At 45.0% G+C, this 14,159-nt stretch overlaps 1 long non-coding RNA gene across 1 annotated transcript in view; it reads right to left on the bottom strand.

Moving 5' to 3' along the window:
* Positions 1 to 6,459: 6,459 nt before the first annotated feature.
* LOC133212702 (uncharacterized) overlaps positions 6,460 to 14,159 on the bottom strand; it is a 154,808-nt gene continuing 147,108 nt past the window's right edge. Inside the window, exons 3-4 of the long non-coding RNA XR_009725579.1 lie at positions 8,688 to 8,728; positions 6,460 to 6,643 (exon numbers count right to left, since the gene is read on the bottom strand). This is a non-coding gene — a long non-coding RNA (uncharacterized LOC133212702). The remainder of the gene's footprint in view (positions 6,644 to 8,687; positions 8,729 to 14,159) is intronic.

Here is a 14,159-nt window from a genome sequence, read left to right as displayed (position 1 = left end):
TGATTTTTTATTTATTAGTCTACAAAAAGGCGGCTGTGCCGGTACCTGCGGGGCCTGCCCTTGCCCTGCAGGAAAGCACAGGGATGGAGAGTGGGAAGGAAGACGGATGGATCCTGAATTGTTTCTAATTTATGGGGCTCTCTGATTCCTGCTGCCGTATGTCTCCAAGAAATGACACCACTACTTCAGGAGCAGAGATTAATCTGAGCCGGCAGGAGAAGGACAAAACAAATCATCTACTGCAGGAATCTCATTTGATGCCTGTTAGTAAGAGCACTGGGATGAATGGCTTTTGTAAAGACTGCACTGCAACATGCTTTTTTCCCCTTTTCTCTGCTGTTGTGCAAATTAAAGTCTATAAGGTGTGCGGCAGAAGCAATCTCAGGGTTGCTGCTATGAGAGGGCTGGAAGCTAATCCAAAGGTGCAACAGTACATGTGTGCATAGGGACAAGGTGGACTCATCCTGCAGTGCGCTCCCTCTGATCACATCAAACCCACTTTTTCTAACCATGAGATCACCAGGCTGCTGCCCAATTCAGCGCTGTGGTGCAGCCTGAGACAGCTTCTGCACCCACAGATTTGGGCCTGTGTGGCTCTGCAGCAGTGCTGCAAGTCTCCCGAAGGGGCAGAGCAGTGCTTGCTGGGGATCATCCCCATGTGACCAAGGAAGAGCCCATCCTTCATTAAAACAAGAGCACAAATTCCCAAATAAGTAAGCTGGCAGGGTCAGGGCAGCCTGCAAAGACAGCTGTGGACTTACAGGTGAGCCATACAGAGCTATGCAGAGCCCAGCCTGTGCTTTTCTTACCTTATTTTGTCCAATCTGTTGCCCACTGCAAAAAATCCTATTATCTTTATCCTATCCAAGTTCAGCCATGGCTGGAGCGGTACCTAACACTGAGCACTATTCCAGTGCTACATGGTGCATTTCAGATTGATACAGAATCAATTTCATAGATTTACTTTCTCTTTTTTAAGGTGCAGTCTTGGAATAGCTGAGACTGTGTAAGGTGCAGCTAAGCATGTACTTCCACAAAACAATTCGTCAGGCCCCACTGTAGAAACCTAATGATGACTGTAATTTATTGCTGACAGACGATATTTATCACCCCAGCATCCTCTCTTTCTCTTTCTCTGTCTCATTAGGAATGGCATCAATAATGTTTATTGTAGCTTTTAATTTTTTATCATTGGTATTCTTACCTGTGCTGATGATGGCTGGCTGCAGATGAGAAATGGCATTAGAGCAGACAGAGGCTTTGATAAGTATTCAAGGGTAAATGATGAATTTAGGAAATTCTTCCTGAATGCTTACACAGGGTGTGTGCTAAAGCAGAGCATGTTCTGATAGAGGGGGAAAAAGGGGGTGCTTACTCACCAAAGCTCGCCCTCCATTTCCAGTGGGGGGAGTGTGTACGGTCTGCGGAGGATGCTTAGACCCTGAGCCCTCCCTAGGGAAAACCCTAGTGCTCACCCATGGGGTTTCCTCCAAATCACCCCAAAACACTGCGCTCCTGGCCCCAATCTGGTGCCAAGCAGCTCCCATGACAGTGAGCAGGAGCATCCTCTGCAGTGTTTCTCGCTGCTCAGTTTACAAACAGTACCACCTTGCCACCCAGACCACCTCTGAGTAAATGTTATTTACTTGTTTTTTTCTGCACGATTTGCCATTGCCCCTCCACTAAACGAAGCTCGGCATTCCTCGATAGATGTTTGCATTTTGCATGCAGCCTCTTTTCACACCTATTAAGCGATACTCTGGTTAAATGGAAATCTGTGAGTGTGCTGGCAGTTGCTTCACTGCAGGGGGTTGTTTGCTGCCTACACTGGAATATTCAGGTGTTTGGACTGGCTGACAGGAAGATGCCCTCGTGAAAAATTATTTTCCTAGGGCAATACTTCTCCGCTGAGCACAGACTGCTCACATCATCTCACACGATACCAAGAAGCCCCAGGGTGTCCCAGCTTTGCTCCCACCTTACGTGGCCATTTGCAAAGTTATAGGGCACCTATTTGTGCCCATAAAAATAGCTGAAATACCCTCAAACCTTGAAATTTTTCCCATTTTCTTACATTTTCTACTGACCCTTTAGGACTGTGCTGCACTGGGGTTTGAAGCCCTCTGAACTGTTGGGACCAGCACTTCCCAACTGGTTCTTTTCTTCCCCCTCTTTCCAGACATGAATAATTACCAACCCAATGGTTATTTTAGCATCATTATAGGAGCCTCTCAGACTAGCTGGTCATTTACAGATTAGATAGACATTGCTTACATTGTTCATAACTGATTATGAGATTGACAGTTTGGCTTTCACCCAAAATTTGAAGTCCCAATTTAGCGTAATTGGAACCGAATAGCTGAGCAGACTGGGGGAAGGGAATAGTGGCTGCTGACAATTTAGTTAACGCTGATTTTATTGATGCCTGAAAAGCCTTTGATGTTGCAGGTTACTCTTTATAGGGCAATAAAGTTTATAGTTTGGGCTGTCCTGGGGGAGTAACTTCTACGTGTCTCTAACTGCTCTCAGGCGATTGCAGAAGCCATTGCCAACCCCAGCCTCAGTTTGCTCATGAATAATCATAATCCAAGCAAAAAGCTGAAATACGGTTCTTATCTTGGAATAAAAATTCCTGAAAAACAATGGTGACCAAATTAATAAGTAATCCCGTACAAGTGTAGGATTTTATTGCTTAAAAAACCTTTCTAATTACTGTATTGTGTTTCCATCCTATTCTTTTATTTAATTCTTCCATTTCTTCTTCATAATTTTGTCCCACAAAATGTTGTGATTTCTGATGCTCACTCTTAACATATTTATCGTCTTTTGTACTTCTATTTTCACAATCGCTCTCTGGTGTAGGCTGGGACTGGTACTTCTATAAGCACAAGAAGATCAAGTGTTTTGTCCAATGCAATAAAAAAATCCATGGCAGGAGCAAAACAGATTCAGGATCTCCAACTGCCAGTGTTAATGACTGACCAGTGAAAGTCTGGCCAGAGCCACTGGCCCTGCTGCTAAAACACCAATTAAAAGATACCTTGCCCTGAAGCATAAGATGAGCAGGATGGAGCTGAGGATCCTTCAGCAGGCACACTGCCGCTCAGCTGGGGAGGGAAGCCCAGCACAGATGTGAAAGCAGCAAGGCCACTGAACAAAGGCAAATGTTTAGGCAAGTCCCAAACAGGCACCAGGTGGGTTTCAATCTGCAGCCCCAGGAACCTGAGTAATTGCAAGCCAAGATGCTGGGGGCATTTCTGGAGGGGGCTGAGGGCATTTTTCCCCATCCCAACTTCTACTCTCCTTCCCTCTGACCACTGGATTATCTATAATGTACAGGCAGAGCTCCGGTTCCTGGTCCTGTGGCTTTGAGCTCATTTGTCAAGCCCAGAGATCTTTATGAAAAGCTGTTAGCAGAGCATTTACTTCCCATTTCTCATCCTATGCTGTCATCACCCTCCAAGATTAATTAAAGAAAAAAGAAAGACATCTCGTCTCTCTTTTGTTTCCCCCTTCCTTGCTTTTTTTCTTTTTTTTTTTTTTTTCCAGCCCCTTTCTCTCCATTCCTGTCCTGAATATTGCTGGGGAGCAAAACTCAAAACTTTCCTCTTCCCTCTTGTGGATAATATATCAATTTTTTTTGTTTGCCTCTCTGTAAGTGGAAGTGGTTGGGTGAGCTTTGTCCTGAACATCAATTCTCTCACATGGCCTCAGCTGCTAAAGCTAAGCCAGGAAAGATCCCAAATCCATTGACTTATGATAGCTTTAAGTGCTCATTTCAGACTTACCGCACCAGTCCCAAGGGTTGGTGTCCTGATCCTGAATTGCCTCCAGGGTCGAACAATGCTATCCATCTTGCTCACCACGGGGTAATCGGGTGCTTTTGTTCAGACACCAGTTCATATATGAGCTCCTTGTACCATTTACTTCTATTAGGAGCCATAACCTATGCTTATCTGGTACAACAGTCTCTTCCACTGTCCTGTGTGCCTAAGAACCCAAATACAACGCTGTGTTTGCTGTAGCTCAGGATATTCAGTATGCTTCTGAGCCCACTGCTCCCAGCTGTGTAAGCAAATTATGCCAGTCCTACTCCTTCCCCTGCCACCTTCCCAACCCCGCTGCCTTGGTCCCCACTCCATCCACGTGCCTCCTGAGCTCCCATTAATGGAACTCCAGTAACACCCTTCTTGGGTGACTCCTTTTCACACTTTTACACCTTTTATTCAGTGGCAAATTCACATGTGTTATACAGAGGTTAATTTTGCAGTCTGACTCTCCTCATGGCTCTGCTTCTCTCCCCAGTCTGACCAGTCCACCCAGTGGCTGGCTGTACCTGACCTGCAAGTTCCCAGCACACTCCCATAAAATGGTGCTTTTGGTCCCTCTTTTGGTGGCACAGGGAGGAGGAGATGCCTTCTCAGGCACGTGTCATTGCCACACACAGAATAAAGATGAGAAACCGTGGATCCTTGGCCAACGTAAATCAATATGGATCTCCCATCACCAGTGGAATTAAGCTTACTACCAGCCGGGGGAGTAACCCAAAATGCTGCTCATTGGAGCAAAAGAAATTTCTGCAGTAATTAGATCTGGAGCATGATTACCCAAAGGGAAATGAAAAACAAATGCGAGTGACAGATATTTCCAGGATAACTGCAGTTATTAATGCTTTTCTCTACCAGTGACAGGCACAAGGGATTAGTATTGCCTGAAAGAGTCTGGTTTACTGTGGGAAAAAATGAGGGCTGGAAATGGAGCAAGTAGAAGGCCATATGCTGCTCGGTGTGCTTGTAAGGTCCTGGGAGAATAGCTTTAGCCAAAACAACAAAAGGCAAATATGTGAGGCATATGTGAGAAGAAACATGAACCTGTTGCTTGTAAGTTTCCAGTTAAAAATAAAGTTTACTCTGAATTAGTGACATTACTTGTGAGTGCCCTGGCACTGCTTAGCACACGGGGTGAGTCCTGGACTACAGAGCTGGGGCTTGGGGTAAGCGTGTTCAATTTAAATGCCTTTTTCTACTGCCTTGTGTTATTTGGGTAGTAGCATGAAATACCAGCCCTCTCACTCATACCTGCACCAGTAGATCTTGGCACGAAGGAGGTGTCCATCACCTCTGTGCAGCTGGTAGGGCAGTGCCAAGCTGCTGCAGAGACCTGTCTACAGCACAGAGCTGCAAGAGATCTGGTTCTTCCCAGCAAAGCAACAGTAGAAAAAGCATGAGCTGGCCCACGTCCTTGCTGCACAGCTTGGGCAAGTAACCTCAAGCTCCAAGTGTGACTAAGCATGGCTGGGAGCTGCGTGTAGGCTGGTGAGGGCATGGGAATAGCACGGGCTAATCCACCCTATGGTTTGCTTTTGGGTGTGTGCACTTGTAAATGCCAACTCTGCTCTGAGAGCATCACTCAGCATGTCTGGCTTCCATGAACCATATGTGCTCACTCAAAACCATCAAATTCTTCTTTTAATAAAAAGTTCGCAAGCAAGTAAGGCTAAAAAAACCCAGCACTAAAATAAGAACAAGGTTGAGGGTTTTTTTCTTTTAAATATAAGAAATGCTGACATCCAGGGAGTAACAACATCGATTTCTAGCACAGTTGTTCATCAATAGGCACAATTTAGATCAGAAAGTTTGTTTTCTGGCATCTGCTGTGGCCTGTGTCCCCCGTAGGTGCTGGAAATGGCCTGGCAGAGGCCCCACCAACCCATGACCCCATCTCTGCCAGCCTCTAGATGATTCAGGGAAAGCTCAAGACCTTCATAGCAGGCAGCTGTATGATAACTTGTCCACATTGAGCTGAAATTTTAGCTAAAAATCAGATATTTAATAGACCATCCAAAACACATGGCACCATAAGGGCTCCTAAGCATAATCAGTCATCTTACCTGATGAAAAGCCACTTAACGTTTTCATCTCTCCTATAGATTTGATACAATGGGCAGCTCTGCAGTTGGGGCACATAAACGTGGTTCTGCTGAGTCAGGTCTTACGTTTAAAGCATACTGAAAACCTACCTGCCCCCATGGCAGGGGGTTGGAACTAGATGGTCTTTAAGGTTCCTTCCAACCTAAACCATTCTATGATGATTCTATGACCTGTCCTTTGGGTGGCAAACTGTAAAGCATCCCACCAGTACTGGGGAGGAGAACACCCATCACCTGGCTGCTTAGGTGACAATAAGGTGTGGGAAGCTACTGGGGAGGTTGGAATTGCCATGGCTCAGGGAAATATCAGTATTTCAGATGAGGCCTTCCCCCATACCAGTAACCATCATCAGACAGCCCACCTACTATAAATACCTAATTCCACAGGATGTCTGGTGTATTCCAGCTTTCAAGGCATTTAAGGATGATTTGGCCTTTTTTAGAATGAAATCTAAGTCTGACATGAATTAACTTTTGCTGCTGAGGCTCTGGTTCTCCACAGGACACCTGGCCTGAAAATATGGGAAAGGAAGACAGTATCTGTGATTTCCCACCTGGCGCCTGTGTCAACTTTCACAAGAACTCATGGATGAGATAATGCTTTTTTAAGAATGACACTTACCTCTCCTCTTTACTTCAAATGGGTCTTGAAACATCCCTTCAGATACCTGGCAAATGCTAAAACCTGGGCTGAAAGCAAAGTGCAGCTTCCTCCTACAAGACATATGCAGTTAGAAGCCAAGCATCTTATAAGCAATAGTCAGAAAATGACATAAACACCAACACCCCAATGCTGACAAGAGCAGCAAGAAAAACTTCATCTTCCCAAATCTGAGAACTGCTTTTGTTCATGGGTGGAAAAATCCTCCTCTAGTTGTTACCTAGCAGAATATTTCAATAAACACAGGGACTGCCTCTGTCCCTCCTTTAGAAATGGTAACTTTTCTCTTTGACCTGAAAACTGAAAGTCTTTGGCCAAAAGATAACAAAACACAGAGGATGGTGGGTGCAGACTGTTGGAACTCCAATTTGGTATGGCTCTTCTTTGTCTAAAGCCAATTTCTACCCCACCGCCACCAATCCCACAACCTCCAAACCCTCTTATGATTCCATAGCTCAATATTCTGATGAAGAAAACTCAGCTGGAAAGACGCATCCCTGGTAGGAGCTCCTGGATCTTTTCCTATGGGAAAGCCAGATATTTATTTAAAAACTGGACTGAATCACTACAGACACAGGGGAATGTCAAAATATTCCACAAGTAGGAAGAGGAAGGAATACAGCCTGTATATAATGAATAACTCACAACCTGGGCAAAGCAGAAGTTGTAGTGCAGCCAATCAAAGCAAAGCACTGCTAAATCCATGTTTACAAAGGGGAATAGCACTTTGTGCCTTGGTCAAATCATCTTCAAGCAGACAGTGTAAACTGAGCACTGATACATCAGGTAGCAAAGAAAAACATAACACAATACTCGAGAAATATAAGGAAGGACAGTGAGAACCGGGCAGATGTGTCATTCCCTGAATATGGTCACCTGGAAGCAAAGCATCTTGACTGAAGTAGCCAATGTGCTAGGAGAGACTGGTGTTGCTGGTGCCAATTTCCCTCTGAAACACAAGGGAACCACAACATGGAATTTATGCTTAAAACCTCAATATCGAATGGCTGAAACTAGATGAATGATCCCCCTCCCACATGCTGTGTGAATGATTTGCAGCAGAACAGAGGGATATGATGAATTAAAGTCTTTGAAAAATCCCGCTTGAAACCATCCAAGAACTGCTTTCCAACAGAGATGCATTCTGGGGAGGACAGAACTAAATTTTGCTGCATATAGACTTGTATAGTCCTGCCAGTTCCCATTATAATGCCTTTATTTATTGTCTCTTAAACACAAATGTGAGATAACTTCAATAGGCAAAGAAGTTGTTTTGCTCAGTTGGCCAAGACTGCCACTTTTAAAAATACTTTAGAAGATACTTAAATTAGGTGGGGAAATGCAGAAAGTTCTCTAAAAAGGGACAGAATAAATTTAGAAATCAGCTTCAGAAGTGGCTGGATTCTGAAAATGTCTACAACTAAAAATAGAGGGGAAACAGATGATTTTTTTTCACCCCTCTTAATTATATTCTCTCTTGTGTTTCGCTCCTCACATTGGGGTCTTTTCTAAGTGTACATCCAGCCTACGAGCCTGTGCATGGTAAACATTTTTGCTGTTATTCTTGACTAACTGACAGCCCTGGGAGCCATCCAAGCACAACCACAACAAACTCTAGTAAGCCAAAAGCGAGCATCAATACCAAAATGCCTCAGAGCTGGTTGGGAGCAATGTCATGACCAAATTCATTCCTGCTTGTGGGACTGTCAGCTGTATAAGGTCCCTGAGCCACAGAGCTTCTGGGGGTTTCTTGGATGGGATCTGGCAGAAGCAAAGCCCTAGTGCAGGTGTCTGTCTCTGCTGAAAGCATATTTTGGGGTGTGTAAACTGCAAAACTGGCTCATCACTAACCACATCTGCCTTTTTGCACCATTGTGCCATCTGCTTATTGATGGCACCTTACAGCTCTAATGCAGATGAACCCTGCTGCAGCACCACAACCCAAACCAGAGTCTCTGGGTGAAAGGAAGAGAGGCATTTTTTGACCCTTTGACTTTAGTAATAGGGGTGACAATGACAGGAGCATCAGGGATCTCAGCACACCCTGGCTGTTTCCCAGCAGCTTAGCTTGTGGAAAGGTTTCTGCTTTAGACTTACCAGCTGCTTGGCATTTGGGAGTACTCCAGCGTCGATCAAAGCTGGATGAATTAATGCAGAAAAAAAAGGAGAATCTGTGATGAATTCATCCTTCACTGTGGCATTAGCACAACCCTAACCCTGCCCCTCTCCTCCTCATCAGCAATGAAAAATGCATCCTCTCTGCCAACAATTACCTGTTCTGGCTCACCCCTCCGAACGCCGGCCCTGCTGTAAATGCTGTGCCCGCAGCAGTGATGGATAAGCCCTGGCTCGGCCCTGCCACACAGCCATCTGCCACCCCAGCTCCGTCCCTGTGCCCCACCAATTGACACTCTCGTTCCTTTGCTGCGGATCAAGGGCAAGCAGGGAAAAAGAGTGGCAGTGATAAAAGGCACCTGGAAAAGTGTGAATTAGCCCACGGAAAAGAGGAGATGAATGAAAAGGCATAGGGAACGGGAAAAAGGGAAGGTGAAAAAATGGAAGGAGATGCAGGCAGGGACTACCATGCCTGTGTCTATAACCCTCACTGCTGGGAGCAGTCATGTTCCCCCCTGTGCTTTATTAGGCTCCTGATGGCTTGTTTGCTTGCTCTTGGCAAGCCCTCAGTGCCAGGATGAGAATGTTCCTGAGCTCTCCCTAGCTGACACACTGCTCATCACCCACCATGTTCTACAAGGCACAGCAGAGGAGGGCACTGGATTAAATTATTCAAATGGCAGCTGTCAAGAGCAAAACTAAACAGGGAGGTGCTGAGCAGCTAAAGAAAACTCCTCTAGTGGCAGGGTGACCAAAGCAGAAAGTGTCTTGGTAGCACCTCCATATTTCTTTTATGTTTCATTCTCCTACAGGTTGCAGCAAGGTATTTGAGGATGGGAAGCTTTACGTGGAGATGTTTGGGAAGTCTTTGGAAACCTCCTTCCATTCTTAAGGAGAGAGAGAGGCAAACCTCTGAGAAACTACTGCTTTGCTGACAGAACTTTTCCAGGCTGGGTGCATCACTTCCACCACCAGAGCAAGCTGAGAGGGACCAGGCTGTCCAAAGCCCCTCCCAGCCCATTATCTTTCAGGTTTACCATGTCTTTCAGATCTTCAGTTTGAGAAACTCTGCTTTCAAGCAGAATCACTTTGGAGGGTACTTGGTTATTTTCACTAAAAGCTCTGGATTAAATTTATAATGGTAATAAATGCATTTTGGTTCATGGGTTTGATCCCAGATTTGCCCTGAGCTGCTCAGGTAGGAGGAAGCTTTATGTTTGAGCTGAAATCCTTCTTCCATCAGGATTTATACAGAAAAAGCATACAGCAGGGGAGAGGCTGGCACTCCTAAAGATGCTCTGAAAACACTCACACTAGCAGAAAAAGTCCCACAAGAATTATTCCCCCAGTGCCAGCCATGCCAAAACCCAGGACACTGTCCTTGCCCATCTGTCAGCTCTGCTTCTGATACTGAACAAATCACATTTATGGTGGTCATAGATTTAGAGAAAGCTGCACAAGGGCCATAATATGGTGAGCCCCTTTAAAATGAGAGATAAACCATTCTGTTTCAAGGCACGCTATAAACACCAACATGCCTCTCAGGGAAGCTGGAGAAGAGGCACAGCAGTATCTTGCTTGCAGTTGTCTGCCTGGATGAGACCACGTACCAGCTACCAGCAGCAATGATAAGGATCTCTTGAGAATGCTGGGGGGAATAAAAGCAATAAAAGCTTTCCTCAACATGAGGCTTTCTCCAGCATTAATACAATAACAATTACTTGAGAGGATCCCAGTTAGTCCTTTCTGGGGGTAGGAAGAGCTGGGTTTACTCTGTCCCTTCTACTTCAAAAGTGAATTTGAGAATCATGCTATAGAGGAGGCTTTCAAAGGCACATTTGGCCTCTGCAGAGTCAGGACAAGTATTGATGCATTAGGGATCAGGATGTTGTCATTCCAAAAGCATATTTTGGAAAAACACATTTTCCTCCAAGATTCAAAGGTTCTGAGTATTTTTGTCTAGAAAAGATGTGTGTTGTCTGGTAGACAAAAGTTTGGGAGTCAAAGAGAAAATGGTGGCAACAAAGAGAAAAATTACATTTCCCTTTACTCTGTTTTTTAAAGCCTCCTAATTTTGCAAGCCACCTTAACACTTGTAAGCTAAAATATTATTTTTAAAATAGAGAAGCAGTCTCCTTCCTTCCTTCTCTTCCCCCAGTCCTCCTCTCACACATTTTTCTCTAATAGAAAGGGACGAATTTGACGTTTTGGGATATATTCCCTGCAGGAACTGTAGAAATGCCACCTGCTACCTGCATGCTAGCTTTGATCACAAATCAACAGCACCCAGTTCTGTACAGGATCTCTTGATATTTTAATGGCAAAAAATGTCTGGCCACTAATAGCAATACATCCTGAACTGCACAGCCTACGGTTTTCTGTAAATGCCAAACACTACCTTGTTATTTGTATCATTCCTAATTGCACCTCCTTAATTACAAGAAGCAAAATAATTCATTATATTCAGTTAAAAGACCTCTAAAACCTTGCACTTCAGGCTTGGCTCTCTTGCAAGTACAGAATTATCATTGGGAAGGGCATTTAGCAGCTCTGTGCCCAAGTTCCTCTTCATCCATGCCAATGGTAGGAGACTTGCTCAATCCCCACCTACTGGCACCATGTGCTGTTACTGAACCAACTGAGCATGAGTAGCTCAAGCTTTCTGCTGAGCCCAGCTGCCAAAAGCCAAACTGGGAGAACACAAGTACTGCTGATCAGAACTGGAGGGCTGCAGGGTCTCCTAACACTGGCTCCAGAAGTCCTGCTGTCACTAGTGGGGTATTGGGATAAATGCTCACATTTCTCAGCTGAACCCCCAGAAAAGTCTTAATTAGGAGAAAAGGGTCTAAGGGACCTTGCATCAACCTCTGCCATCTGGAAGTGGGGATCCTTCCTCCTCTCGGCCCATGGATAGCCAGGCACCTCCTGACATACCATGAAAGACAGGGAGGCACACTTAAAGATTTCTAAAGCATTGTCCTACAAGGCTCCTTCACATCCTCTTCCTTCAGGTATTGCTGCAGACCAGTGTTCACAGACACAGGCAAAAAACCCATCCAACCTAGTGCCAAGAAGGATACTAGTATCAGTCAATGTGACAGTGAGGGAAACAAAGATACCTGTATTTCCAGGAGCTTCTTTTATAGTTATTATATCAGCCACCATGGCCAAGTTAAGTTGAGGGACTCACTTGACTTGTGTATTATGGACCTTAAAACACCAAGTTAAGATCCACAGGTTGACTGGCTGCTTTGCTGTCAAGAAATCAGAGGCCAAATGGTTGGGTACTCCCCTAAGTCTCATACCAGGTTATTTAGCCACCTGCAAACCCCTAAGTGAGTTGGGAAGCCTCTCTCCACTGGTGAATTCCCCTTGCCATAGGCTACAGTTCCTATACTTTCACTGGGTTATAAAACTGAACCTGCACTGAAATAAGATATGTTTGCACTATTTTTCTTGAGAAGCCAAGTGACCACAACCTTTCTGCTCAGTGCTGCGTGGCTGGAAGAAAATTAGGTTCAGCTTCCAAGGGTTCAAAGTAAGGGAGGAAAGAAAAGAAATATATATAATTAATTGGATAATGTTAGTTTGATCCCAGGCCTTAAACTTACGAAACACAAATACATCCCCTATAAGGAACCCTGTTTGAAAGCAGAGACTTGACCAACATGTGCAAGTGAGGCAGAGCTTCCTAAGGCTGCAGCATCCTATCTGAAAGGATGCTTCCAGACAGTAGATCTACCACAACATCTTTTTACCGTCTGTTACCTCACTTCTCTGAGGACCAGGATATGGCAAGAAGCCCTGAATATAGCTCAGAGAATATAGCTCTCAGTGCTGAGGGTTCTTCTGACATTGGGAGAGGAGCATCTTGACCGTCTTTGTGCCAAGCTGTATTATAAACAGCACTAGAGCCACTCACAAGTCTTCAAAGTTTCCACATGATTATGTGAGCAAATATTTGGACTGGAAGTGCTGTTAGTCATTATTTGCAGTTCATTTTCTCTTATTTGTTCTCTGTCTTTTAAATAATAAAAAAGAGAAAGCCAAGATGACAGCTTACAGTGTTCACAGAAACGACACCTGGTTTTTTGAGCAAATACCTCGGATGCAGCCAGCCAGCCTCTGCAGCTCCCTGGGAAATGCTGCAGCAGGGGCAGCCTGTGCCAGGCTGGAATTGGCCTCTTGTTCACAGCCACACTGCTGGGTACCACAGCTGCTGCGGCAATAACAGGCCCTGAGCATCCACTGTAAAAATCCCTGCTCCTGGACTGGCCTTACTCCTGCACAGACCTTTTCTGGACTTGGCATTCTGGGGCCAGTTCCCTGTTTCCAGGCTTCCCTGGATTTGGACGTTTCACTACTTCATTGCTATTTGGAACCTAATTTGGAGGCCTGATCTTGGCAACAGCTGTTAGTCAAGCTCAGGGTTTAGCACCATTAATCACATCAGAAGGCAGAGGTGTTACCGACAGCAGGAAACACTGCAGCTGGTGGCAGGTGTCTGCAGATACAGCCCCCAAACATGTCCACCAAGGAAGAGTTTACACCTACCCATGTAAGTGCAAGGCTCCCTGGGCACAGAGGCACAAGAGGAGCTATACAGTAGTAGAAGAGCTCCGCGGTAATGCTGGCATCAAAACTTACTCAGGCATCTTTGTCTCCAAAAAACCCACCTTTCCAAAACACCTACAGATTATATTTCCAGCAGCATATTTCTCTGTGTCTCCAACACCTTATGCCTCCAGCTGTGTTGAAAGCAATACGTACTGAGTGCTGGAAGAAGCACTGGGCAACAGCTAGAGGTGAGCCAGCACTTCAGTATAGACAAGCTGAAAGCAAAGTGTGGTATTCTTCCTTTTGGCACACTCATGGCTTAGCAAATGCAGGGAGCCAGGACCCAACGCCTGGATCTGGTACCTTCTGCATTAGGGTCATTTCTGTCTATCCTAACACCTTGCTTCCCAGACATGAATGGATGAAGTGGCTCCTTTCAAAAGGAAGTCTTGTTTACCCCAGAAAATCTGGACAGAACATGTCAGTTTAACTTAAGCTCCCTGGAAGCATTTTGATTTCAACAGAACATCTCCCCAGAAGGCAGAAACATCTTGGGGCGGATGTTTCTGCTCTGACACCTGTTCCCTCAGGTCTGAGTCCACAGGGGAGACCAGCAATATACAGAACCGCAGCAAAACCCTCTAGAATCACATTCAAGGCCTTCCACCTCCAGTGAGATGTTTTTGGCTTTACATAGTCACTTGTAGAATAGAAAGGATCTTGTTTCTGTGGAGAACATATACTTATTACAAGCATTTGTGCTGAGAACAAATAGGTCTTTCTGTGGGAATGACTTCAAATATCCTTGCTGGGAAGGAAAAGAGAAAAATCCCAAACTGGGAGAAATACTTGGCTCAACAGAAATAAAGTTAACGTAATATGGCAATATCCCAAGCA

This window comes from Neopsephotus bourkii, unplaced genomic scaffold (assembly GCF_033783945.1).
Source record: "Neopsephotus bourkii isolate Nb327-2 ecotype Australia unplaced genomic scaffold, CSIRO-AGI_Nbou_v1 NB_739, whole genome shotgun sequence".
Lineage (NCBI taxonomy): Eukaryota > Metazoa > Chordata > Aves > Psittaciformes > Psittacidae > Neopsephotus > Neopsephotus bourkii.
This window is presented reverse-complemented; position numbering and strand designations above follow the sequence as displayed.